The 26,379-nt window shown below is 38.0% G+C and overlaps 1 protein-coding gene across 1 annotated transcript in view; it reads left to right on the top strand.

The window, feature by feature from the left end:
• Positions 1-26,379, top strand: part of HTR2C (5-hydroxytryptamine receptor 2C) — a 148,283-nt gene that overhangs the window by 76,182 nt on the left and 45,722 nt on the right. The gene's annotated exons all lie outside the window — the stretch shown is intronic.

The following is a 26,379-nucleotide window of genomic DNA, read 5'->3' as shown; positions in this document are numbered from 1 at the left end:
TATATTCTCTTCTCATAGTCAGGTTAAATAATCAATTACTCATGTTTTCCTCATTTTTTTACATTTAGGCCCCCAATCCATTTGGAGTTAATGTTTGTCTGTGGTGAGATATCCATTTAATTTTTTTAAATATAAATTTATGATGCTTGGGGCTGGTGCACTGGGACGACCATTTACTTTTATCTCCTTCCATATAACCATTCATTTGTCTCATGCTTGTTACTCAAAAAGTCGATCTACTCTGATATATGATGCCATCTTTATAGCATGTGAAATTTTCTTACATATCTGGGCCTATCTCTGAAGTTTATATTCTATCCTATTAGTGTGTCTCTTTGTGTGCTAATTCCACACTGTTTTAATTATGAAAGTTTTATAATAAATGTCATCATGTGATATAATTAATCACCATTCATTACTCTTGCTTTTCAGAGCTTGCCTAGAAATTCCAAGATGTTTAATTTTCCCTATGAGCTTTAACATTAACTTTACTTCCATTTTAAAAGCTTGTTTGTATTTTGATAGGGGTCTGTTTATAAATTTAGAAGAAATAAACAACTGAATTTTAAAAAAAAATACTTTCTAGGTTATGGCCACTCTATCTCTCAGACCATACAGCAATCTTATTATATAGTCACTCTCATGTCCTCTTTATCACTATCTATAATCTATCTCATAAGAATTTATCTTACAACTTGGTCACTCTACTGAAACAGTCTCTGTGAATTCATTAGTGACTTCTTCCAGTTCTAGTTCAGTCGCTCAGTCGTGTCCGACTCTTTGCGAACCCATGAATCGCAGCACGCCAGGCCTCCCTGTCCATCACCACCTCCCGGAGTTCACTCAGACCCACGTACATCGAGTCCGTGATGCCATCCAGCCATCTCATCCTTGGTCGTCCCCTACTCCTCTTGCCCCCAATCCCTCCCAGCATCAGAGTCTTTTCCAATGAGTCAACTCTTTGCATGAGGTGGCCAAAGTACTGGAGTTTCAGCTTCAGCATCATTCCTTCCAAAGAAATCCCAGGGTTAATCTCCTTCAGAATGGACTGGTTGGATCTCCTTGCAGTCCAAGGGACTCTCAAGAGTCTTCTCCAACACCACACTTCAAAAGCATCAATTCTTCGGCGCTCAGCCTTCTTCACAGTCCAACTCTCACATCCATACATGACCACAGGAAAAACCATAGCCTTGACTAGACGGACCTTAGTCGGCAAAGTAATGTCTCTGCTTTTGAATATACTATCTAGGTTGGTCATCACTTTTCTTCCAAGGAGTAAGCATCTTTTAATTTCATGGCTGCAGTTGCCATCTGCAGTGATTTTGGAGCCCCAAAAAATAAAGTCTGACACTGTTTCTACTGTTTCCCCATCTATTTCCCATGAAGTGATGGGACCGGATGCCATGATCTTCGTTTTCTGAATGTTGAGCTTTAAGCCAACTTTTTCACTCTCCTCTTTCACTTTCATCAAGAGGCTTTTTAGCTCCTCTTCACTTTCTGCCATAAGGGTGGTGTCATCTGCATATCTGAGGTTATTGATATTTCTCCCAGCAATCTTGATTCCAGCTTGTGTTTCTTCCAGTCCAGCGTTTCTCATGATGTACTCTGCATAGAAGTTAAATAAGCAGGCTGACTTATACAGCCTTGACGTACTCCTTTTCCTATTTGGAACCAGTCTGTTGTTCCATGTCCACTTCTAACTGTTGCTTCCTGACCTGCATACAGATTTCTCAAGAGGCAGGTCAGGTGGTCTGGTATTCCCATCTCTTTCAGAATTTTCCACAGTTTATTGTGATCCACACAGTCAAAGGCTTTGGCATAGTCAATAAAGCAGAAATAGATGTTTTTCTGGAACTCTCTTGCTTTTTCCATGATCCAGCGGATGTTGGCAATTTGATCTCTGGTTCCTCTGCCTTTTCTAAAACCAGCTTGAACATCAGGGAGTTCACGGTTCAGTGACTTCTTAATCATTTATTAAATAATTGTTACTTATCAAGGTTTTTGGTCTCAGGATTTCTGTACACACTTAAATGTTATTGAAGACCCCAAAGAACTTTTGTTTATATGAATTATATCTATTTAGAAATAGATATATATCTGTTTAAAATTGAGAAAAATTTAAATTATGTGTGGATTTATTTAAAAATACTAAACCTAATACATGCTAACATAAATAACATAGCTCTATAAAAAATAGCTATATTTTCCAAAGAAATGAAATTAGTGAATAGAGTAACATTGTCAAACTTTTTTCAAATCTCTTTATCTTCTCGCTTAGGAGAGAGTTAGATTCTCATCTTTGCTACTGCATCTAATCTGCTGTAACGAGCTGCTTTGGTTAAATTATGTGAATAAAATATATAACCTCATTAGAGATAGATAGCTTCAATACAGTAAAATGTTTTAATAATGTTTTCAGATAATAGGTAACACTATTTTTTTTGACACTACGCTAAAATTCAGTAAGTGGTAGTTTCTTAAGTTTAGTTGCAATGTGGAATCGGAAGCCATATCACTGAACTTTTCATATGCTGTTACATTAAAATCCAGTAATCTGTCTTGCGTTTTGAAAAATATTTTATCCATGCTTTCTTTAATAACGTCAAGTGTAGATATTTTGGAAAATTATTTCACTGAGTTGTGTAGATTTTTAAAATGTTAATACAATACCAAAAATCACATGCATTAATAATTCCTACCAATCTTATCAGAAAGCACTCTAAACATAGAGAAAGTATCACGCTTTCCTAGCCAGATACAAGTTTCCCAAAGTTCTAATATTCACCTTAAAGCTCAAGCTTTATCATGGTAGCAAATACCATTTCTTTTTTGCTTGACACAACAGATTCAACTCATCCATCTTTGAGAAAATATCTGCCAGTTTTCCAAGTATGAGTAACCCTAGTGTGTCTTGCAGTCATTCTTTCAAATGCAAATGTTATTCCATGGGTAAAAAGGCTAGTTTATCTTCCAATTCTAACAATTGCTTTTCCGCATAGCAACCATCTTATGTCAATATGCAGCAGAAGTGCTCTATGTATACTTCCATTTCATCACATAGATTATTAAAAGGGTCAAAATTTCATAAAATTAATATTTGTTTCTACTGCTTCATCAAAGACATTCTTAAGTAAGATTGGCTCTTTTTCCCCCTTGAAAGTATGTGGTGGTAAGCAATACAAGGACTACTTTTACAATTCAGCATCACTAGCTTGACTTCATGCTAAGGTATCAGCCTGGTGTTCTGCAGACCATGGGGCTGCAAAGAGTCAGATATGCATAAGTGACTGAACAACAACAAATCAGCAGTTTTACTCACCATTATTTTGCAGCATGTAACCACACAGTGAAAACAGCAAATAAAATATTAGTATTATTATGGGAATAGTTTTGACTTCATAAAACCACTGATATTCTTAGAGACTCTGAGGTACCCACGGACCAAATTTTAAGAACTATGTTTCCAACTCTAGCTCTCCCTGTGTCATTTGAAACAATGGAAGATGCTTTCCTAATTCTCTCATCCTTTGCATGCTACATCAGTTTTCTTTGATTTTCTTTTCTTCCATCTTTCTGTCTGCTCTTATCCAATTCATTTTCCACTTTACTCTCACTCTTCCTAGCATTCTGTCCATTCCAATTGCTTATACACTTTTCCTGGCTTACTTCATCCAGAGAAATATCTTAAAATCTATGGATGAATCTCAAATAAATACTTCTATTTATTTCTATTAGATTATCTATCCAGATCTCTAGCTTAAGCTGTATTGAGATGAATGTTGGGTATGTATATTTCAAATGCCATCTCACCAAGATTGTACTCATCACCTTTCTCTCTTTTCCATTTTTCCCTCCTCCTACACTTTTGTTTCTCAAGTGTGTTCTCGAAGTAACAGCATCTCCCATATACCCAAAAAGAAGTCTGAGGATTATTTTAGACTCGTTCTCTTACTTCCCATAGCAAATGAACATAACTTGTTCTTAATATTTCTCCTTAGTATTTCTCACATTCCAGTTTCTCCATTCCCTCAGTTGCTTTCTTTGTTTAAGCTTTGACGTCATACTAAGGTATCAGCCTTAGTTCTTAGCATATCCAAGATATAGCTTCACTTCCTTAAGTGAGCTAGGTATCCCATGACAATAAGAACTAAAGATCCTTCTCCAAATCTTCATGTTCAATTATTGAGAGTATTTCTTTAAACGTTGCTTTTCTGTCTTTTCCTCTGTGCCTTGTTTTGTGCTTTGTTTGATTTCCTAATCATCTGGCTTTTGCATATTGATTCACCCTTCTCCTTTAGCCAGGGCTGTTTTGGATTGCTACACAAAATTCTCTATCATATTAATGATGTAATTATCTGAACAGTCATTAAGGAATTTTGTCCACCTTCATGATTCATTAGTAGCCATAGTCCACAAATTCAATTCATACCCTCAGATATCCCTTCTTTCAACATCTTCTCAACATATCAGTAATACATGGTTGATAGTGTTGTTCAAGTGTACTTTTTTGTTTCTTCTGCTAGTTTTATGAATTACTGATTGATCAATTTTTCCAGGTTTACTGACATGCAATTTACATATAACATTATGTAATTTTAAGGTGTTCAACATGATGATTGGATGTACATCTATATTGTGAAAAGATCACTATAATAATGTTACTTAACACATTCATTACCTCACATAGTTACCTTTTGTGTATCTGTGCATGTGGTAAGAATCTTTATGATTTTCTCTCCGAGTAACTTTCAAATATACCATAAGTATTGTTAACTATAGTCACCCAATGTTGTACATAAGATCTGCTTTACAACTTGAAGTTTGTACCCTTTGAGCAACATATCCCCATTTCCCTACTTCTTGGCCTCTGGCAAGCACCAGTGTACTCTGTGGGGGCATCCCTGGTAACTCAGCTGATAAAGAATCCACCTGCAATGCAGGAGACCCTGGTTCTATTCCTGGGTCCGGAAGATCCCCTGGAGAAGGGATAGGCTACCCACTCCAGTATTCTTGGGCTTCCCTGGTAGTTCAGATGGTAAAGAATCTGCCTGCAGTGCAGGAGACCTGGTTTTGATGTCTGGATTGGGAAGATCCCCTGAATGAGGGCATGGCAACCCACTCCAGTATTCTTGCCTGGAGACTACTCATGGACAGAGGAGCCTGGCGGGCTATAGTCCGTGGGATTGCAGAGTCAGACATGACTGAGCAACTAAGCACACACAGCACAATGTACTCTTTATTTCTATGAGCTTTCTTTTATAGATAACATGTGTAAGTGAGATTACTTTTCTTTCTCTCTTTATTTTCAGTAAGCTTAATGTCCTCAAGGCTCATCCATGTTGTTGCAAGTAGCAGGATTCCCTTCGTTTTTAAGGTTAAATCATATTCCATTGTGTTGTGTGTATGTGTGTGTGTGTCATAACTTCTTTATCCATTCCTCCACCAACATACACTTAGGTTGTGTCCACATCTTGGCTATAGTGAATAATACTGCAATGAATATAGAAGACTATCTTCAAGATAGTGATTTCATTTCCTTTGCATATATGCCCATAAGGTAGATTATTAGTTTATATGATAGATATGAACCTAAATCAAATCCCTTATGATTATCCAGTGGAAGTGAGAAATAGATTTAAGGGCCTAGATAGAGTGCCTGATGAACTATGGAATGAGGTTCGTGACATTGTACAGGAGATAGGGATCAAGACCATCCCCATAGAGAAGAAATGCAAAAAAGCAAAATGGCTGTCTGGGGAGGCCTTACAAATAGCTGTGAAAAGAAGAGAGGCGAAAAGCAAAGGAGAAAAGGAAAGATATAAGCATCTGAATGCAGAGTTCCAAAGAATAGCAAGAAGAGATAAGAAAGCCTTCTTCAGCAATCAATGCAAAGAAATAGAGGAAAACAACAGAATGGGAAAGACTAGAGATCTCTTCAAGAAAATTAGAGATACCAAGGGAACATTTCATGCAAAGATGGGCTCAATAAAGGACAGAAATGGTGGATCTAAAAGAAGCAGAAGATATTAAGAAGAGGTGGCAAGAATACACGGAAGAACTGTACAAAAAAGATCTTCACGATCCAGATAATCATGATGATGTGATCACTCATCTAGAGCCAGACATCTTGGAATGTGAAGTCAAGTGGTCCTTAGAAAGCATCACTACGAACAAAGCTAGTGGAGGTAATGGAATTCCAGTTGAGCTGTTTCAAATCCTGAAAGATGATGCTGTGAAAGTGCTGCACTCAATATGGCAGCAAATTTGGAAAACTCAGCAGTGGCCACAGGACTGGAAAAGGTCACTTTTCATTCCAATTCCAAAGAAAGGCAATGCCAAAGAATGCTCAAACTAACGCACAATTGCACTCATCTCACATGCTAGTAAAGTAATGCTCAAAATTCTCCAGGCCAGGCTTCAGCAATACATGAACAGTGAACTCCCTGATGTTTAGGTTGGTTTTAGAAAAGGCAGAGGAACCAGAGATCAAACTACCAACATCCGCTGGATCATGGTAAAAGCAAGAGAGTTCCAGAAAAACATCTATTTCTGCTTTATTGACTATGCCAAAGCCTTTGACTGTGTGGATCACAATAAACTGTGGAAAATTCTGAAAGAGATGGGAATACCAGACCACCTGACCTGCCTCTTGAGAAATCTGTATGCAGGTCAGGAAGCAACAGTTAGAAGTGGACATGGAACAACAGACTGGTTCCAAATAGGAAAAGGAGTACGTCAAGGGTGTATAATGTCAGCCTGCTTATTTAACTTCTATGCAGAGTACATCATGAGAAACGCTGGACTGGAAGAAGCACAAGCTGGAATCAAGATTGCTGGGAGAAATATCAATAACCTCAGATATGCAGACGACACCACCCTTATGGCAGAAAGTGAAGAGGAGCTAAAAAGCCTCTTAATGAAAGTGAAAGAGGAGAGTGAAAAAGTTGGCTTAAAGCTCAACATTCAGAAAACGAAGATCATGGCATCCGGTCCCATCACTTCATGGGAAATAGATGGGGAAACAGTAGAAACAGTGTCAGACTTTATTTTTTGGGGCTCCAAAATCACTGCATATGGTGACTGCAGCCATAAAATTAAAATATGCTTACTCCTTGGAAGAAAAGTGATGACCAACCTAGATAGTATATTCAAAAGCAGAGACATTACTTTGCCGACTAAGGTCCGTCTAGTCAAGGCTATGGTTTTTCCTGTGGTCATGTATGGATGTGAGAGTTGGACTGTGAAGAAGGCTGAGTGCCGAAGAATTGATGCTTTTGAAGTGTGGTGTTGGAGAAGACTCTTGAGAGTCCCTTGGACTGCAGGGAGATCCAACCAGTCCATTCTGAAGGAGATCAACCCTGGGATTTCTTTGGAGGGAATGATGCTGAAGCTGAAGCTCCAGTACTTTGGCCACCACATGCGAAGAGTTGACTCATTGGAAAAGACTCTGATGCTGGGAGGGATTGGGGGCAGGAGGAGAAGGGGACGACCCAGGATGAGATGGCTGGATGGCATCACAAACTCGATGTACGTGGGTCTGAGTGAACTCTGGGAGATGGTGATGGACAGGGAGGCCTGGCGTGCTGCGATTCGTGGGTTCGCAAAGAGTCGGACACGACTGAGCGACTGAACTGAACTGAACTGAACTTGCATATATGCCCATAAGGTGGATTATTGGTTCATACGCTAGATATATGTTTAATTATTTTTGAAGAATCTCCAGACTGTTTTCCATAGTGATAATATCAATCTGCACTCCCATCAGAAGTGCAGCAGGGCTCCTTTTTTTCCCACCTCTTTGCCAGCACTTGATATCTCTTGTTTTGCTTTTTTTGTTTTGTTTCATTCTAATAAGAGTGACATATCTCATTGTACTTTTAGTTTCCATTTCTCTGATGATTAGTGATTCTGACCACCTTTTCATGTATTGATTGTCCATGTACATGTCTTCTTTGGAAAAATATCTATTCAGGTTCTCTACCCATTTTTTAAAAATTTTAAATAAGCTTCTTGAGATAATTTTAGATTCACATGTGATTCTAAGAAATAAGATAGAGAGATCCTTTATACTCTGTTCCCAGTTTTCTGAATGGTAGCATCTTTCTTAAAACATTTTAATTGGATTGTTTCTTTTTTGTTTTGCTATTGACTTGTGTGAATTCCTTATTTATTTTGGATATTAACCCTTATCAGCTGTAGGGTTTACAAATATTTTCTCCCACCATATAGATTGTCTTTTCACTCAATTTGTTGTTTCTTTTGCTGTGCAAAAGGTTTTTAGTTTGATGTAGTCCCACTTGTTTATTTTTGCTTTAGTTGTTTGTGCTTTTGGTGTCATATAAAAAAAGTCTTTGCCAAGACCAATGTCAAGGAATGATTTCCCTACATTTTCTTCTGTAACTCTTAAAAGTTTAGATCTTGGTACCTCATTGTGGTCTTGATTTGCATTTCTCTGATAATGAGTGATGTTGAGCATCTTTTCATTTGTTTGTTAGCCATCCATATGTCTTCTTTGGAGAAATGGCTATTTAGTTCTTTGGCCCATTTTTTGATTGGGTCGTTTATTTTTCTGGAGTTGAGCTGCATAAGTTGCTTGTATATTTTTGAGATTAGTTGTTTGTCAGTTGCTTCATTTGCTATTGTTTTCTCCCATTCAGAAGACTGTCTTTTCACCACCAGTCAGAATGGCTGTAATCTAAAAGTCTACAAGCAATAAATGCTGGAGAGGGTGTAGAGAAAAGGGAACCCTCTTACACTGTTGGTGGGAATGCAAACTAGTACAGCCACTATGGAAAACAGTGTGGAGATTCCTTAAAAAATTGCAAATAGAGCTGCCTTATGACCCAGCAATCCCACTGCTGGGCATACACACTGAGGAAACCAGAATTGAAAGAGACATGTGTACCCCAATGTTCATTGCAGCACTATTTATAATAGCCAGGACATGGAAACAACCTAGATGTCCATCAGCAGATGAATGGATAAGAAAGCTGTGGTACATATACACAGTGGAGTATTATTCAGCCATTAAAAAGAATACATTTGAATCAGTTCTAATGAGATGGATGAAACTGGAGCCGATTATACAGAGTGAAGTAAGCCAGAAAGAAAAACACCAATGCAGTATACTGACACATATATACAGAATTTAGAAAGATGGTAATGATGACCCTGTATGTGAGACAGCAAAAGAGACACAGATGTGTAGAGCGGACTTTTGGACTCTGAGGGAGAGGGAGAGGGTGGGATGATTTGGGAGAATGGCATTGAAACACGTATACTATCATGTAAGAAATGAAGTGCCAGTCTATGTTCGATACAGGATACAGGATGCTTGGGGCTGTTGCATGGGGATGATCCAGAGAGATGATATGGGGTGGGAGGTGGGAGGAGGATTCAGGATTGGGAGCTTGTATACACCCATGGTGGATTCATGTCAATGTATGGCAAAACCAATACAGTAAAGTAAAATAAAGTTAAAAAAAATGTTTAGGTCTTACATTTAAGACTTTAATGCATTTCAAGTTTAATTTGTGCAAATGGTATAGGATAAGGGTACAAATTCATTCTTTAACATATGAATATCCAGTTTCTCCAGCACTATTTTTTTAAGAGACTATCTTTTTCACAGGGAGTACTCTTGGCTCCCTTGTCAAATATTAGTTGACTATATGCATGGATTTATTTCTTGGTTCCTGTCTCTGTTCCACTGGTATATGTGTCTGTTTTTAAGCCAATACCATCCTGCTTTGATTACTATAGCTTTGTGATACAGTTTGAAATCAGGAAGCATAATGCTTCCCTCTTTGTTCTTCTTTCTCAGGATTGTTTTGGCTGTCTGTGGTCTTTTGTGATTCTTTACAGATTTTAGGATTTTTTTTCTATTTTTGTGAAAAATGCCATTGAAATTTTGATAGAAATTGCATTGAACCTATAGATGGATTTGAGTAGCACAAGCATTTTAACAAAATGAATTTTTCTCTTCCATGAATATGGGATTTTTTTTTTCATTTATTTGTACTTTCTTCAATTTCTTTCACCAAAGTCTTAGAGTTTCCAGGGTACAGTCCTCTTACCAACTTAGTTAAGTTTATTTCTGAATATTTTATTGCCTTTAATGCTATTGTAAAAAGGCTTATTTTCTTTACTTCTTTTTCAAATAGATTAGTTTTAGTGTATAGAAGTGCAACTGATTTCTGTATATTGATAATATATTGTGAAACATTGTTAAATTAGTTCATTAGTTCTAATAGTTTTTTGGTAGTCTAGAATTTTCTATGTATAGATCTGTTTCTGTAAACAGATCTTCCTTTTCAATTTGAATATCTTTTTTTTCTTGCCTAACTGCTCTGGCTAGGACTTCCAGTATTATGTTGAATATAAGTAGTGACAATGGGCATCTTTGTCTCATTCTTAATCTTAGAAAAATATTTAAACCTTTCACCATTAAATATTATGTTAGCTCTGGACTTGTCATAAGGAGCCTTTATTATGTTGAGATACATGTCTTCATTTATTTAAAAAAAAAGATTTATTTTTTTATTTTTGGCTGTGCTGATTCTTCATTGCTGTGGGCTGGCTTTCTCTAGTTGTGGTGAGTGGGGACTGCTCTGTAGTTGCAGTGCAAAGGCTTCTCATTGCAGTGGCTTCTCTTATTGTAGCACACAGGGTTAGTTGCTCCAAGGCATGTGGGAACTTCCTGGATCAGGGAACGAACCCATGTCCCCAGCATTTGCAGGCAGATTCTTAACTTCTGGACCACCAGGGAAGACCTGAGATACATGTTTTCTATACACAACTTCTTGAGAAGTTTTGTCATGAAAAAGTTTTGTAAATGCTTTTTTTTTCTGTGCATCTGTTGAGAGGATCATATGATTTTTATCCTTGATTATATTAATATGGTATATCACATTTATTAATTTGTGTATTTTCAACCAACTTTTCAGCCCAACTATAAATCCCACTTAATCATGGTGCATTTTCCTTCTAAAGTGCTGTTGAATTCAGTTTGCTAGTGTAGATGACCTTGAAACATCGTGGGGGTTAGGGATGCCAAACTCTGCATGGTCAAAAACTCATGTATACCTTTTCAATCAACACTCCATACCTGCGGTTCCACATCCACATATTCAACAACCAAGTTGCATGCATACTAAGTCACTTCAGTCAAGTCCAACTCTTTGCGACCATATGGACTGTAGCCCACTAGGCTCCTCTGTCCATGGGAATATCCAGGGAAGAATACTGCAGTGGGTTGCCACTCCCTTCTCCAGGAAATCTTCCTGACCCAGGGATCAAACTTGCATCTCTTACATCTCCTGCATTGGCAGGTAGATTCTTTATCAGTAATGCCACCTAAGAAGCCCACAGTTGCATAGTACTGTATTTTTTAAAAAAATTCTATTGAGATATAATTGATTTACAATATGATATTACTTTTAGATGTACAACATAGTAATTCAAATTCTTTATAGATTATACTCCATTTAAAGTTACTAGAAAATGTTGGCTATAATACCTGTGCTGTACAATATGTTCTTGTAACATATCTATTTTATACATAGTAATTTGTACCTCTTAATCCCCTACCCTACCTTGCCCCTCTACCCTTCCCTCTTTCCATGGTAACCACTAGTTTGTTCTCTATATCTGTGAGTCTCTTTCTGTTTTGTTATATTTATTTTTTTGTTTTATTTTTTAAATTCCACATATAGGTAATAACATACAATGTCTTTATCTGATTATTTCACTAAGCATAATAACCTTCAGGTCCATCCATTTTGTTACAAATGGCAAAATTTCATTCTTTTTTGGTTGAGTATAATTTCTGTGTGTGTGTGTGTGTGCACATATATGTAACATCTTCTTTATTTATTCATCTGTTGACAGATGCTTAGATTTCTTCCATATCTTAGCTGCATATATATATATATATATATATATATGTATATATATATATACACACACACACACACATAGGGATGCATATGTCTTTTTGAAACAGTGTTTTCATTTTCTTTGAATAAATACTCAGCAGTGGAATAAATACTCACATGGTAGTTCCATCTTTAGTTTTGAGGTGAACCTCCATATTATTTTCCACAGTGACTGCACCGCTGTACACCACCAGTGTACAAGTGTTCCCTTTTCTCCATATACTCACCAGTGTTTGTAATTTGTCATCCTTTCGGCAATAGCCACTCTGAAATGTGTGAGGTAATATTTCATTGTAGCTTTTATTTGTATTTCTCTGATGATTAATGATGTTGAGCATCTTTTCATTTGACTGACATCTATATCTTCTTTAGGAAAATGTGTCTGTAGGTTTCCTCTTTTTTATTGCTCTTTGATATTGAGTCATATGAGATGCTTATATATTTTGGATATTAACCCCTTATCAATCATATTATTTGGAAATATTTTCTCCCATGGAGTAAGTTCCTTTTCATTTTCTCAGTGGTTTCCCATGCTGTGAAAAAGCTAAAAAGCTTTTAATTAACCAAGTACTGTCTGTTTATTTTGCTTTGGATATTTTCTTTCTTTCTTTGCGCTATGAAGCTGATTTGAAAAACTTCGCCATGATTCATATAAAAAAGTCTTCTGCCTATGTCTTTTATAGGAATTTTATGGTTTCAGGTCTTACATTTAGGTCTTTAATTCATTTTTACTTTATTTATACATGGAGCTGTCTAGTTCTTCCTAACACAACTTATTGAAGAGATTCTTTTCCCCATTGTATATTCTTGCCTCCTTTGCTGTAGAACAAAGTGTATGGCTTTATTTCTGGGTACTGTATTCTGTTCCATTGATTTAGAGGTCTCTTTTGTGATAGTACCATACTGCTTTGATTACTGTAGCTTTGTAGAATAGTTAGAAATCTAGGAATGTGATGTCTCCAGCTTTGTTCTTCTTTCTCAAGATAGTTTTGGTTATTCATGGTCTTTTGTGTTTTCATTCAAATTTTTTAACTATTCTAGCTCTGTGGGAAAGGCCATTGATATTTTGATAGGGATTAGACTGAATCTGTAGATTGTCTTGAGTAATATGGTCACTTTAACAATGTTAATTCTTCCAATCCATGAACAAGATATATCTTCCCATATGTTTGTGTCATCTTCAGTTTCTTTCATCAGGGTCTTATAGTTTTCCAAGTACATATCTTTTACCTCCTTATCCATTTTACTCTTTGTGATGTTATTATAAATGGAACTGTTTCCTCAATTTCTCTATGTTCTCATTCCAGTCATCCATTTCCCCCACCAAGTTCTTTGACTACCTTTAAAATATCTTGAACTCTTTATCAGGGAGATAGCCCCTTCGTTTAGTTCTTCTTCTGGGGCTTTAACTTGTTCCTTCTTTTGGAACTTGTTCCCATGTCTCCTCATTTTGCTTAATCTGCTGCTTTATTTTTAAGTATCTGGTAGGTTTGTTACATTTCCTGACCTTGAAGAAGGTACCTTTTATAGAAGACATCCTAAGCATCCCAGCAGCATACTCCCCTCTGGTCACTAAAGCTATATGCTATATGTGGACTTCAGTTCCTTCCTTCTGTTGTGGTGGGCTGACTACTGTGGGCAGTCTGGTAGGTGTGGCTGGCCACTAATCTAGTTGGCTACCAGAACCTGCCTTGTGTGGAGTCTCCTGACCATTGTTTGGCAGGACCAGGTCATGAGGCATTGGGCTGTGGATCCCTGGGTAGTCGTGGGGCTAATGCTAGCTCACTGGTGGACAAAGTCACATTCTGAGGTGGGTTCTGTTGTGGAGCCATTATTCCTGGATCCAGCACTGAATGGCTGGTAGGTCAGTACTGATACATCTGGCTGAAAGTTCTGAGGTGTCCCAAAGCTGGTGTTGGCCTACTGATGAATTGGATCCTGATTTGGCTGGCTGAGGAGACCAAGATATCTCAGAGCTGATGTTGGCCTGCTGGTGAGCTTTGGCTCAAGGGTTCCAGGGCTGGTACCAGTCTGCTAGTGGGAAGAGCCAAGGTCTAGGGTGTCCCAGCGCTAGTGTCATCTCACTGGTGATTGGAACTGGGTCTTGAGGTTCTTGGTTGCAGGACCCAAGATGTCCCAAGCTGGTGTCAGCCACCTGGTGGGTGGGGTTGGATTCAGGGGCTGCTGGTTGAGGAGCCCAAGGTGCCCCAGCACTAGAAATGGCTAATTGCTGTTTAGGGCCAAGGACTAGGGGGTCCTGGGGATGATGACTGCCTGCTGGTGGGTAGGGTCAGAATCCAGATCCTAGGAAACATGCTTGCCCACTGGTGACTAAAGCAATGTCCTGGGCCTAGTGCCAGTCAGCTGATGAGTAGAACTGTGTCCTGGTATCTCTGATTACAGGACCCAAGGGCCCCAGAGCTGGTGTCAGACCACTGGTGGGTGGGGCCATGTTCTGACATAGCTGGCTGTAGGATCCAGGGTGTCCTGAGACTTATATCAGCTTACTGGTGGGTGGAGTCTGATCTCAGGGCAGCTGGCTATGGAGCCCATGGTATCTTGGAGCTGGCACTAGCTTGTTAGTGGATGGGCTGGGTCCTGCTACACCAGGCTTCAGGATTATAGTGGTCCTGGAATTAGTGTTTGGGGCCCAGAGTCCTGAGGCAGTGACTGCACACTGGTGGGTAAGGTTGGTCCCGAGGCTAGAGCCAGCTTTCTGGTGGGCTGAGCTGGGACCCAGGGTCTCCTAGAGCTGATGCTTGTTCACTAGTAGGCAGAGCTGGGTCCTGAGTTCACTGGCTAGAGGATCCTGTGGGTCCCAGGTCTAGTCCGTGTGTACTGGTATGTGGAGCTGGATCGTGGGCCCTCTGGTGGACAAGGTTATGTCCAACAGTGGCTGTGGGCTCAGGGTGTCTTAAGGCAGCCTGCTTGTTGGTAGATGGGGCTGCATTCCCACTCAGCTAGTTGCTTGGCCTGAGGCATCCTAGTATTAGTGCCTACAGGCTGGTGGATGGAGGTGTGGCTTGTTCCAAGGCTAATAAACTGGAGGGAGGATTCCAAAATTGTGCTTGCCAATGTCAGTGTCCACATGGTAGAACATGACAGAGCTCTCAAAAATGGCTGCAGCAAGTATCTGTTTCATAAGGGTGAGCTCCTATTGCCTCTTGCCTCTTCAGGAGATTCTCCAAGATCAGCAAGTAGGTGTGACCCAGGTTCCTTTCAAATTACTCCTTCTGCTCTGGGTCCTGAAGCATGTGAGATTTTGTGTGCACTCTAAGACTGAAGTCTATTTCCCACAGCCTTCTGGGTCTCCCAAAAGTAAGCTCTACTAGCCCAATGATCTGGGGACTCATATTTCTGGTGTAGGACTCTGTTCTGGAGAATACAATGTAGTGATCAGACCACTCATTCCTTGGGGAAAACCTCTGTAATTGTAATTATTCTCCTGTTTATAAATGTTGACTATACTATGACTCCACTCCTGCTACCAATCTTGCTGTGCCATGTATGTGCTCTGCTGTGCTTAGTCGCTCAGTCATATCCAACTCTTTGTGACCCCATGAACTGTACCCTGCCAGGATCCTCTGTCCGTGGGGATTCTCCAGGCAAGAATAGTGGGGTAGGTTGCCATGCCCTCCTCCAGGGGATCTTCCCGACCCAGGGATTGAACCCAGGTCTCCTGCATTGCAGGAGGGTTCCTTACCATCTGAGCCACGAGGGAAGCCCAAACCTGCTGTGGTTCCTTATTTATACCTTAAGTTGTAGAAAATCTTTTCTGGTAGATTCCAGTCTTTCTCTTCAATAGTTGCTCTGTAAACCGTTGTAATTTTGGTGTGCCTGTGAGGTGAGCTCAGGGTCTTCCTACTCCTCTATTGTCATACTGTATTTATCTTTAAAATTCCACACACAGCTCAAATTCATGTTATTCAAGAGTCAACTTTATTTAGTTAATGATTTCTGCATGTATATTCATTAGTGCTATTGGCTTGTAATTTTCTTTTTTGTAGCGTCCTTACATGGCTTTGATATCAGGCTAATGTTGACCTCATAACATGATTGTGGAAGTGTTCTCTCCTCTGATATATTTCAAAGAGTTTGAAAAGGATTGGTCTTGATTTATAAAATGTTTGGTAGAATTTTTTAATGAAACTATCTGGTACTTGACTTTTCTTTGTTGAGAAGTTTTTTTATTACTGTTTCAATCATCTTACTCATTACTGGTCTGTTCAAATTTTCTATATTTTCATGATTTATCTTGGTAGGTTGTATGCATCTAGGTTATTTAATTTGTTATCGTATAAATTATATTCAATTCTATTTTGTTGACCTACAAGATTTTCCTTATTTCTGTTCCACACAATCTTAATTACAATAGCTTTGTAGTATGTTTTTAAATGCAGAAATGATCCAAATTTGTTCTCTTTGTCCAATATTGTTTTGGTTATTGGGTCCCTTGAAGTTCCAGATGAATTTTTTTATACAGTTTACTAATTTTTGAAAAGCAAAGCATCTAGTATTTTGATAAGTAAGCACTGAATTTGCTGCTAAGTTAATAGAGTATTGTCATTTTAACAATATTAAGTCTTCCAATCCATGAATATGAGATATCTTTCCATATATTTAGATTAAAAAATTTTTTTTTCAAAAAGTGTTTGCAGTTTTCATTATACAGGTCTTGCATTTTTTGTGAAAGTTATTTCTAAATGCTTTATTTTTGGATGTTATTGAAATTTGAATTATTTCATTTATAGATTGTCCATTGCTACTATATACTACTACAATTGGTTCTTTTCTATTGCTCTTGTATCCTGAATACTTGCTGAACTTTCTTACTAGTACAAGATCATGTATCTTCAAATAAATATGGTTTTACTTCTTTCTTTAAAATCTAGATAGCCTTTAATGTCTTTCCCTCTCCTAAATCCTCTCCTTAAAATCTCCAGTACAAAGTTGAATAGAAGTGGTAAAAACAAAATTGTTTGTTCTGATCTTAGGAGTAGGTCAATCAGTCTTTCATAATGAAGTAAGATTTAGCTGTTGGTTTTTTCATAGATATCCTCTCTAAGGTTGAGAAAATTCCCTTCTATTTTTTGTATGGTCATTATTTTATCATAAAAGCACATAAGATTTTGTCTTTTATTCTAGTAATTTCACATGCTACTTCTGCTGCTGCTAAGTCACTTCGGTCGTGTCCAACTCTGTGTGACCCCATAGACAGCAGCCCACCAGGCTCCTCTGTCCCTGGGATTCTCCAGGCAAGAATACTGGAGTGGGTTGCCGTTTCCTTCTCCAATATCACATGCTACACTGATCAATTTTCACATTTACATATGCTGACACAACCTTTCATTCCTTGGATAAATCTTACTTGGTGTTTATGTATACTCATTTTTATATGCTGCTGGATTGGTTTACTAGTGTGTTGTGGAGCATTTTTGTACTCATATTAAGAAAAAGTACTGGTCTGTGGCTTTTAAAAAAATATAATGTCTTTGTTTTCGGTATTGGGAGTAAAACTGACCTCTTAAAATGAGATGGGAAATAGTCTTTTTTCTTCTGTTTTGGAAGTTTTTGAATAATTGGTGTTAATTCTTCACATATTTGATAGAATGTACCAATGAAGCCATCTGGGCCTGAGCTGTGCTTAGTGGAGTTTTTAAAATGTCAAATGGAACCTCTTTACTTGTTATAGGTCTAATTCAGGTTTTCTTTTTCTTTGTGAACTAGTCTTCATCAGTTCAGTTCAGTTCAGTCGCTCAGTCATGTCGAACTCTTTGCAACCCCATGAATCACAGCACGCCAGGCCTCCCTGTCCTTCACCATCTCCCAGAGTTCACTTAAACTCACATCCATCGAGTCAGTGATGCCATCCAGCCATCTCATCCTCTGTCATCCCCTTTTCCTCCTGCCCTCAATCCTTCTCAGCATCAGAGTCTTTTCCAATGAGTCAACTCTTCGCATGAGGTGGCCAAAGTACTGGAGTTTCAGCTTTTGCATCATTCCTTCCAAAGAACACCTAGGGTTGATCTCTTTTAGAATGGACTGGTTGGATCTCCTTACAGTCCAAGGGACTCTCAAGAGTCTTCTCCAACACCACAGTTCAAAAGCACCAATTCTTCAGTGCTCAGCTTTCTTCACAGTCCAGCTGGAAGATACATCCATACATGACCACTGGAAAAACCACAGCCTTGACTAGACGGACTTTGGTGGCAAAGTAATGTCTCTGCTTTTCAACATGCTATCTAGGTTGGTCATAATTTTTCTTCCAAGGAGTAAGCGTCTTTTAATTTCATGGTTGCAGTCACCATCTGCAGTGACTTTGGAGCCCCCAAAAATAAAGTCTGACACCGTTTCCCCATCTATTTCCCATGAAGTGATGGGGCCAGATGCCATGATCTACACAGAAGAACTGTACAAAAATGATCTTCACGATCAAGTTTTCATTCCAATCCCAAAGTCTTCATAGCTTGTGTATTTTTAAAAATTCATGTATTTCCATGCAAGTTACAAATTTTTGTTCTAACTTATGAAAAATGCCATTGGTAATTTGATAGGTATTACTTTGAATCTGTAGATTGCTTTGGATAGGATAGCCATTTTGACAATATTGATTCTTCCAATCCAAGAACATGGTATATCTCTCCATCGACCCTTAATAGCCAAAATAATCTTGAGAAAGAAAAATGGAGCTGAAGGAATCAGGCTTCCTGACTTCAGAGTATACTACAAAGCTACATTAATCAAATACTTTGGTTCTGGCACAAAAACAAAAATATAGATCAGTGTAACAAGATTGAAGGTGCAGAGATAAATCCATGCACCTGTAGTGCAGTCTCTTCAATAAGTGGTGCTGGGAAAACTGGACAACTACATGTAAATGAATGAAATTAGAATACTCCCTAACTCCCTCGTGTATGGTGTGTACTCCACCATACATAAAAATAAACTCAAAGGAGATTGAAGACCTAAAGGTAAGGCCAAACACTGTAAAACTCTTAGAGGAATACATAGGCAGAACACTCTCTGACATAAATTGCAGCAATATCTTTTTGGATCCACCTCCTAAGTAAGAAAAATGAAAACAATAATAAACAAATGGGACCTAAACTTAAAAGGTTTTGCATAGCAAAGGAAACCATAAACAAAATGAAATGACACTGCTCAGAATGGGAGAAAATATTTGCAAACAAAGTGACCAACAAAGGATTAATCTCCAAAATATACAAACAGTTCATGCAATCCAATATTAAAAAGCTAATAATCCAGTCAAAAAATGGGTAGAAAATCTAAATAGATATTTCTCCAAAGAAGACATATAGATGGTGAAAAAGAACATGAAAAGATTCTCAACATCATTAATTATTAGAGAAATGCAAATCAAAGCTATAATGAGGTATCACCTCACATCAATCAGAATGGCCATCTTGAAAAAGATCTATAAACAATAAATGCAGGAGAGGGTGTGGAGAAAAGGCAACCCTTCCTACACTGATGGTGGGAACGTAAATTGGTATAACCATTATGGAGAACAGTTTGGAGGTTCCTTAAGGAAGAAACCTGACTGTCCATGGACAAAGGAATGGATAAAGAAGATGTGATGCACACACACACACACACACACACACACACACACACACACACACATATACATATATATATATATATATATGCGACCCCATGAAACAGGAAATAGAGCACAGGAAACTCTACTCAATAGTGTAATAACCTATATGGGAAAAAAAATCTAAAAAAGAGTGCCTGTATGTATGTATATAACTAACTCACTTTACTATACACCTTAAACAAACACAACATTGTAAATCAACTATACTCCAATAAAAATTATTTTTTAATTAATTTATTTTAATTGGAGGTTAATTACTTTACAATATTGTATTGATTTTGCCATACATCAACATGAATCATTTTAAAATTCATGTATTTTTTTTGATTAGCTGGCATGCAATTATTCATAGTATTTACTTATATTCCATTTTATTTCTGTCACATATCCTCATCTATTCATGTTTTTAGTACTTTATACCTTCACTCTTTATTCTGCTAAGTATAGTTAAAGTTTTAATAATGTTGACTTTTTTCCCCCTAAAATCAAATTTTGATATTTTTCATTTCATCCTGGAGGACTCCTAATAATATAACTTGTAGGGCACATTTGCAAGCAACAAATTCTTAGTTTTTATTTACTGGAAACATTTAATTTCACTTTCATTTTTAAAGAACAGCTTTGCTAAACATATTGTTGGTTGATAATATTTTTATTTAAGGACTTTGAATATGTTACCTCAATGCCTCTTGGCCTCCATGGTTTCTGGTGAGAAAACAGTAAAATTTAGGGATTTTTTTCTATGTGACACATTGCTTTTCTTTTGCTACTTTCAAGATTCTCCTTTTGTCTTTGGATTTTAACAGTTTGACTATGATGTTTCCAGATATGGATCTTCGTGAGTTTAGTATACTTGGAGTTCTTTGATCTTCTTGGACATGCAGATGAATGTTTGCTTCCAAAGTTGAGAATGTTTTGTCATCATCTTTTCAAGTATTCTTTCTGATCCTTTCTGTTTCAGTTCTCTTTTGGGGACACCCATTTTGCATATGTTGGTACACTTGATGGTGTCTCACAGGTTTCTGAGGCTCTCTTCCTTTTTCTTTATTCATTCTTTTCTTCAGAATGCATTAGCTTATGCTTCAAGAGTCTCTGCCAGTTCAAATCTGTTATTGAGCTTCTGTACTTAATTTTTCATTTCAGTTATTTTGGTCCAGAATTTCTATTTAACATTATTTTATAATTTCTATATATTTACTGGCATTCCTCTAGTTCTTTTGATAAAACTTTATCTCTAAAATAAATACCTTAAATCTTTAGTAAGTTCACTGTCTGTGGCCTCCTCAGAAGCAGTTCTATTAATTGCCTTTATTCTTTGTATAGGTCATACTTTGTTTATTTGTATGTATCATAATTTTTGTCACAACCTATACATTTTGCTGTTGTTCAGTCACTAAGTCATGTCCAACTCTTTGCCACCCCATGAACTTCAGCACACCAGGCTTCCCTGTCCTTCATTATCTCCCTGAGTTTCATCAAACTCATGTCCATTGAGTTGGTGATGCCATCCAACTACCTCATATTCTGTCGCCTCCTTCTCCTCTCAATATTTCCCAGTATTGGGGTCTTTTCCAATGAGTTGGCTCTTTGCATCAGGTGGCCAAAGTATTGGAGCTTCAGCATCAGCCCTTACAATGAATATTCAAGCTTTATTTCCTTTAAGAATGATTGGTTTGGTCTCCTTGCTCTCCAAGGGACTCACAAGAGTCTTCTCCAACACCACAGTTCAAAACCATCAATTCTTCGGCACTCAACCTTCTTTATGGTCCAACTCTCACATCCATATATGACTACTAGAAAAACCATAGCTTTGACTATACAGACCTTTGTAGGGAAAGTGGCATCTCTGCCTTTAAATATGTTGTCTAGGCTTGTCATAGCTTTTCTTCCAAGGAGCAAGAATCTTTTAATTTTGTGGAGGCAGTCACCATTCTCTGTGATTTGGGATCCCAAGAAAATGAAATCTGATGCTGTTTCCACTTTTCCCCATCTGTTGGCCATAAAGTGATGGGACCAGATGCCATGATCTTCTTATTTTGAATGTTGAGTTTAAAACCAGCTTTTTCACTCTCCTCTTTCACCATCATCAAGAGGCTCTCTAGTTCCTCTTCACTTACTGCCATTAGTGATATCATCTGCATATCTGAGGTTGATGATATTTCTCCCGGGAATCTTGATTCCAGCTTGTGAGTCATCAACCCAGCATTTCACACGATGTACTCTTCATATAAGTTAAATAAGCAGGGTGACAATATACAGTCTTGACGTACTCCTTTCCCAATTTTGAACCAATCCATTAAAGTCTAATAGAGTTTTGCCAAGAAAACACATTAGTCATAACAAACACCATCTTCCAACAACACAAGAGAAGACTCTACACGTGGACATCACAAGATGGTCAACAGCGATATCAGATTGATTATATTCTTTGCAGCCAAAGATGGAGAAGCTCTATACAGTCAGCAAAAACAAGACCGGGAGCTGACTGTGGCTCAGATCATGAACTCCTTATTGCCAAATTCAGGCTTAAATTGAAGATAGTAGGGAAAACTGCTCGACCATTCAGGTATGACCTAAATCAAATCCCTTATGATAATATAATAGAAGTGAGAAATAGATTTAAGGGACTAGGTCTGATAGAGTGCCTGAAGAACTATGGACGGAGGTTCATGCCATTGTACAGGAGACAGGGATCAAGACCATCCCCAAGAAAAATAAATGCAAAAAAGGAAAATGGCTGTCTGAGTAGACCTTACAAATAGCTGTGAAAAGAAGAGAAGTGAAAAGCAAAGGAGAAAAGGAAAGACATACCCATTTGAATGCAGAGTTCCAAGAATAGAAAGGAGAGATAAGAAAGACTTCCGCAGTGATCACTGCAAAGAAATAGAGGAAAACAATAGAATGGGAAAGACTAGAGATCTCTTCAAGAAAATTAGAGATACCAAGGGAACATTTCATGCAAAGATGGGCTCGATAAAGGATAGAAATGGTATGGACCTAACAGAAGCAGAAGATATTAAGAAGAGGTGCAAGAATACACAGAATTATACCCAAAAAAGATCTTCATGACCCAGATAGCCACGATGGTATGATCACTCCCCTAGAGCCAGACATCCTGGAGTGTGAAGTCAAGTGGCCCTTAAGAAGCATCATTATAAACAGAACTAGTGGTAGTGATGGAATTCCAGTTGAGCTATTTCAAATCCTGAAAGATGATGCTGTGAAAGTGCTGCATTCAATATGCCAGCAAATTTGGAACACACGGCAGTGGCCACAGGACTGTAAAATGTCAGTTTTCCTTCCAATCCCAAAGAAAGGCAATGCCAAAGAATGCTCAAACTACCACACAGTTGCACTCATCTCACATGTAAGTAATGCTCAAAATTCTCCAAGTCAGGCTTCAGCAATATGTGAACCGTGAACTTCCTGATGTTCAAGCTGGTTTTAGAAAAGGCAGAAGAACCAGAGATCAAACTGCCAACATCTGCTGGATCATGGAAAAAGCAAGAGAGTTCCATAAAAAACATCTATTTCTGCTTCATTGACTATGCCAAAGCCTTTGACTGTGTGGATCACAATAAACTGTGGAAAATTCTGAAAGAGATGGGAATACCAGACCACCTAACTTGCCTCCTGAGAAATCTGTATGCAGGTCAAGAAGCAACAGTTAGAACTGGACATGGAACAACAGACTGGTTCCAAATAGGGAAAGGAGTACATCAAGTCTGTATATACTCATCATGCTTATTTAACTTCTATGCAGAGTGCATCATGAGAAACGCTGGGCTGGATGATGCGCAAGCTGGAATCAAGATTGCCGGGAGAAATATCAATAACCTCAGATATGCAGATGACACCACCCTTATGGCAGAAAGTGGAGAAGAACTAAAGAGCCTCTTGATGAAAGTGAAAGAGGAGAGTGAAAAAGTTGGTTTAAAGCTCAACATTCAGAAAACTAAGATCATGGCATCTGGTCCCATCACTTCACGGCAAATAGATGGAGAAACAGTGGAAACAGTGCCTGACTTTATATGTTTGGCCTCCAAAATCACTGTAGATGGTGATTGCAGCCATGAAATTAAAAGATGCTTACTCCTTGGAAGGAAAGTTCTGACCAACTGAGACAGCATATTAAAAAGCAACAAAGGTCCATCTAGTCAAGGCTATGGTTTTCCAGTAGTCATGTATGGATGGGAGAGTTGGACTATAAAGAAAGCTGAGCACCAAAGAATTGATGCTTTTGAACTGTGGTGTTGGAGAAGACTCTTGAGAGTCCCTTGGACTGCAAGGAGATCCAACCAGTCCATCCTAAAGGTGATCAGTCCTGAATGTTCGGAAGGACTGATGCTGTAGCTGAAACTCCAATACTGTGGCCACCTGATGAATAGAGCTGACTCATTGGAAAAGACCCTGATGGTGGGAAAGATTGAAGGCTACAGAAGGGGACGACAGAGGATGAGATGTTTGAATGGCACCACCGACTCAATGGAGATGAGTTTGAGTAAACTTTGGCAGTTGGTGATGGACAGGGTGGCCTGGCGTGCTGTGATCCATGGGGTCACGAAGAGTCGGACACGACTAAGCGACTGAAATAAACTGAATTGTTCCATGTCCAGTTCTGCTGCTTCTTCTCCTGCATACACGTTTCTCAGGAGGCAGGTCAGGTGGTCTGGTATTCCCATCTCTTTAAGAATTTTCCAGTTTGTTGTGTTTCACACAGTCAAAGGCTTTAGCATAGTCAATGAAACATTTTCTTTCTTTGGAATTCCTTTGCTTTTTCTATGATCCAGCGGATGTTAGCAATTTTTTCTCTGGTTCCTCTGCCTTTTCTACATCCAGTTTGTACATCTGGAAGTTCTCGATTTGCATACTGCTGAAGACTAGCTTGAAGGGTTTTGAGCATAATCTTGCTAACATGTGAAATGAGTGCAATTGTATGGTAATTTGAACATTCTTTGGCATACATTTTAAATGCTGTAATTTAGTGGTAAAGAACCCATCTGCCAATGCAGGAGACATAAGAGATACGGATTTGATCCCTGGGTTGGGAAGATCCCCTGGAGAAGAGCATCGCAATCTACTCCAGTATTCTTGCCTAGAGAAGTCCATGGACAGAGGAGATTGTGAGCTCCAGTCCATGGAGTTGCAAAGAGTCTGACATGACTGAAGTGACTTAGCATAATTTAACAATTTTAGTATCAGTTTCTTTCTCCCAAGGGTTCAATGTTATTGCTGTTTGTATTTGTTGCTGATTTTTTCTTTTCTCACTTCTCTGTACTAATTCTGTGAAGCGGGCATTCTTTGCTATGTATAGCCACTAAAGTTTTTGCTAAGTTAGTTTCATGGTCAGCTAATGATCAAGAGGGGTTTTCTGAAGTGTCTGGACCTATAAGTCTCCAATCTTTGTCACAAGGTTCTTTAATTCTTGCTTGCACAGAGCCTCAAGGCAAGCTTTAGTTGAGCATGTAGGGCCCTCATAGATTTTCCTGAAGTCTCCATTACAGCACTACCCATGCATATGGCCTTCTGGATTCCAAGAAATATTTTGTAACTTTGAAAATACCCCTATGGAAATCTCATGACATGGATTTTCCTCATAAGTTTTTTGTTCATTATGTTTTCTACCTCAAGTTGTATCACCACCTCAAGCAATTGCAATGACTCCCGGAAAAAAAAAAATCTATTTGCAATGAATGAACACTTAGTCAGGTCAAATAATGACAAACTCTGCAAGTGGGGTTTTCCAGGAAATGGACATAGATGTAAAAAAAAAAAATTCTTGGGAATGAGGTTTTGGAAGATCTCCAACTCTTTTCTGACCTTTAAAGTAGCTGCTCAGCTGCCAATCTTCAGTGTTATTGCAGAACTGTTATTTTCCAAGATTACAGCAGAACTTGGAGAGAAGGAATGAAAATAAGGCAAGTTTAAATGCCAAAAGTTCTTATGGAAATATAACTTTTTTCTTGAATAATGCTCCCTAAATTATTGAAAGCCTTTGGCTTATTTCCAAAGTTCTGATAGGTTGATTTTGACAATATTTTCCAGTGTTCTCATTGTTTTTATAGATAAGAACATTGTTGTTGTTGTTGTTGTTGTTGTTTGTCCTTATTCTACCATTTCCACCGCTGTCACTTCCAGTTGTACCATCATTCTTTAATCTCTTTTTGTCTTTATAATTAAGCTAGGTATCTTATAGATAGAATATAGTTGAGTCACTTCATTTATCTAATCTTTCAATCTCTACTGCTCATATTTACATCTTTTATATATTAATATAATGTGATTATTGGTATAGTTGAATTTAAATCTAAACATTTGCTATTTATTATTTGTCCCATTTGTTTTATTGTTGTTATTGTCTGTCTGTGTTGTTGTTGTTGTTCTGTCTTTTTTTTAATACTTCATAACTTTAAGGTATCTTTTATTAACTCTTTCATTTCCTGATCAGCAATTGCTGCTTCAAGGTTCTTTGCATATCTAATATTTTTAATTGTATGCCCAGCACTGTGGATATTACATTATAGAACACCTTGATTTTATCAATTTTCCCTCATAAGTATTAAATTGTATTCTAACTGAAAATTAAATAACCAGCATATCACCTGGGTACTGTGTCAGACTCTGTTTGGGGAAAAGGCTATTTCACATTACTCTTACTCCTAGAGAATATTTCTTATTCCTAAGGCATGGCCTTACTTTAGTCTCAATGAAAGGCTCTGAGTATTTTCCAAAGGCAGTCCATTATGCTTGTACAATCTCTAAAACCTCAGCTTTGCTTTCCAGCCTTCCAATGAGGCTTACCTAGGTCATTTTCATTTC

This window comes from Ovis aries, chromosome X (assembly GCF_016772045.2).
Source record: "Ovis aries strain OAR_USU_Benz2616 breed Rambouillet chromosome X, ARS-UI_Ramb_v3.0, whole genome shotgun sequence".
In the NCBI taxonomy this organism is placed as follows: domain Eukaryota; kingdom Metazoa; phylum Chordata; class Mammalia; order Artiodactyla; family Bovidae; genus Ovis; species Ovis aries.
The sequence above is the reverse complement of the archived record's forward strand: the minus strand, read 5'-3'. Positions and strand labels throughout refer to the sequence as shown.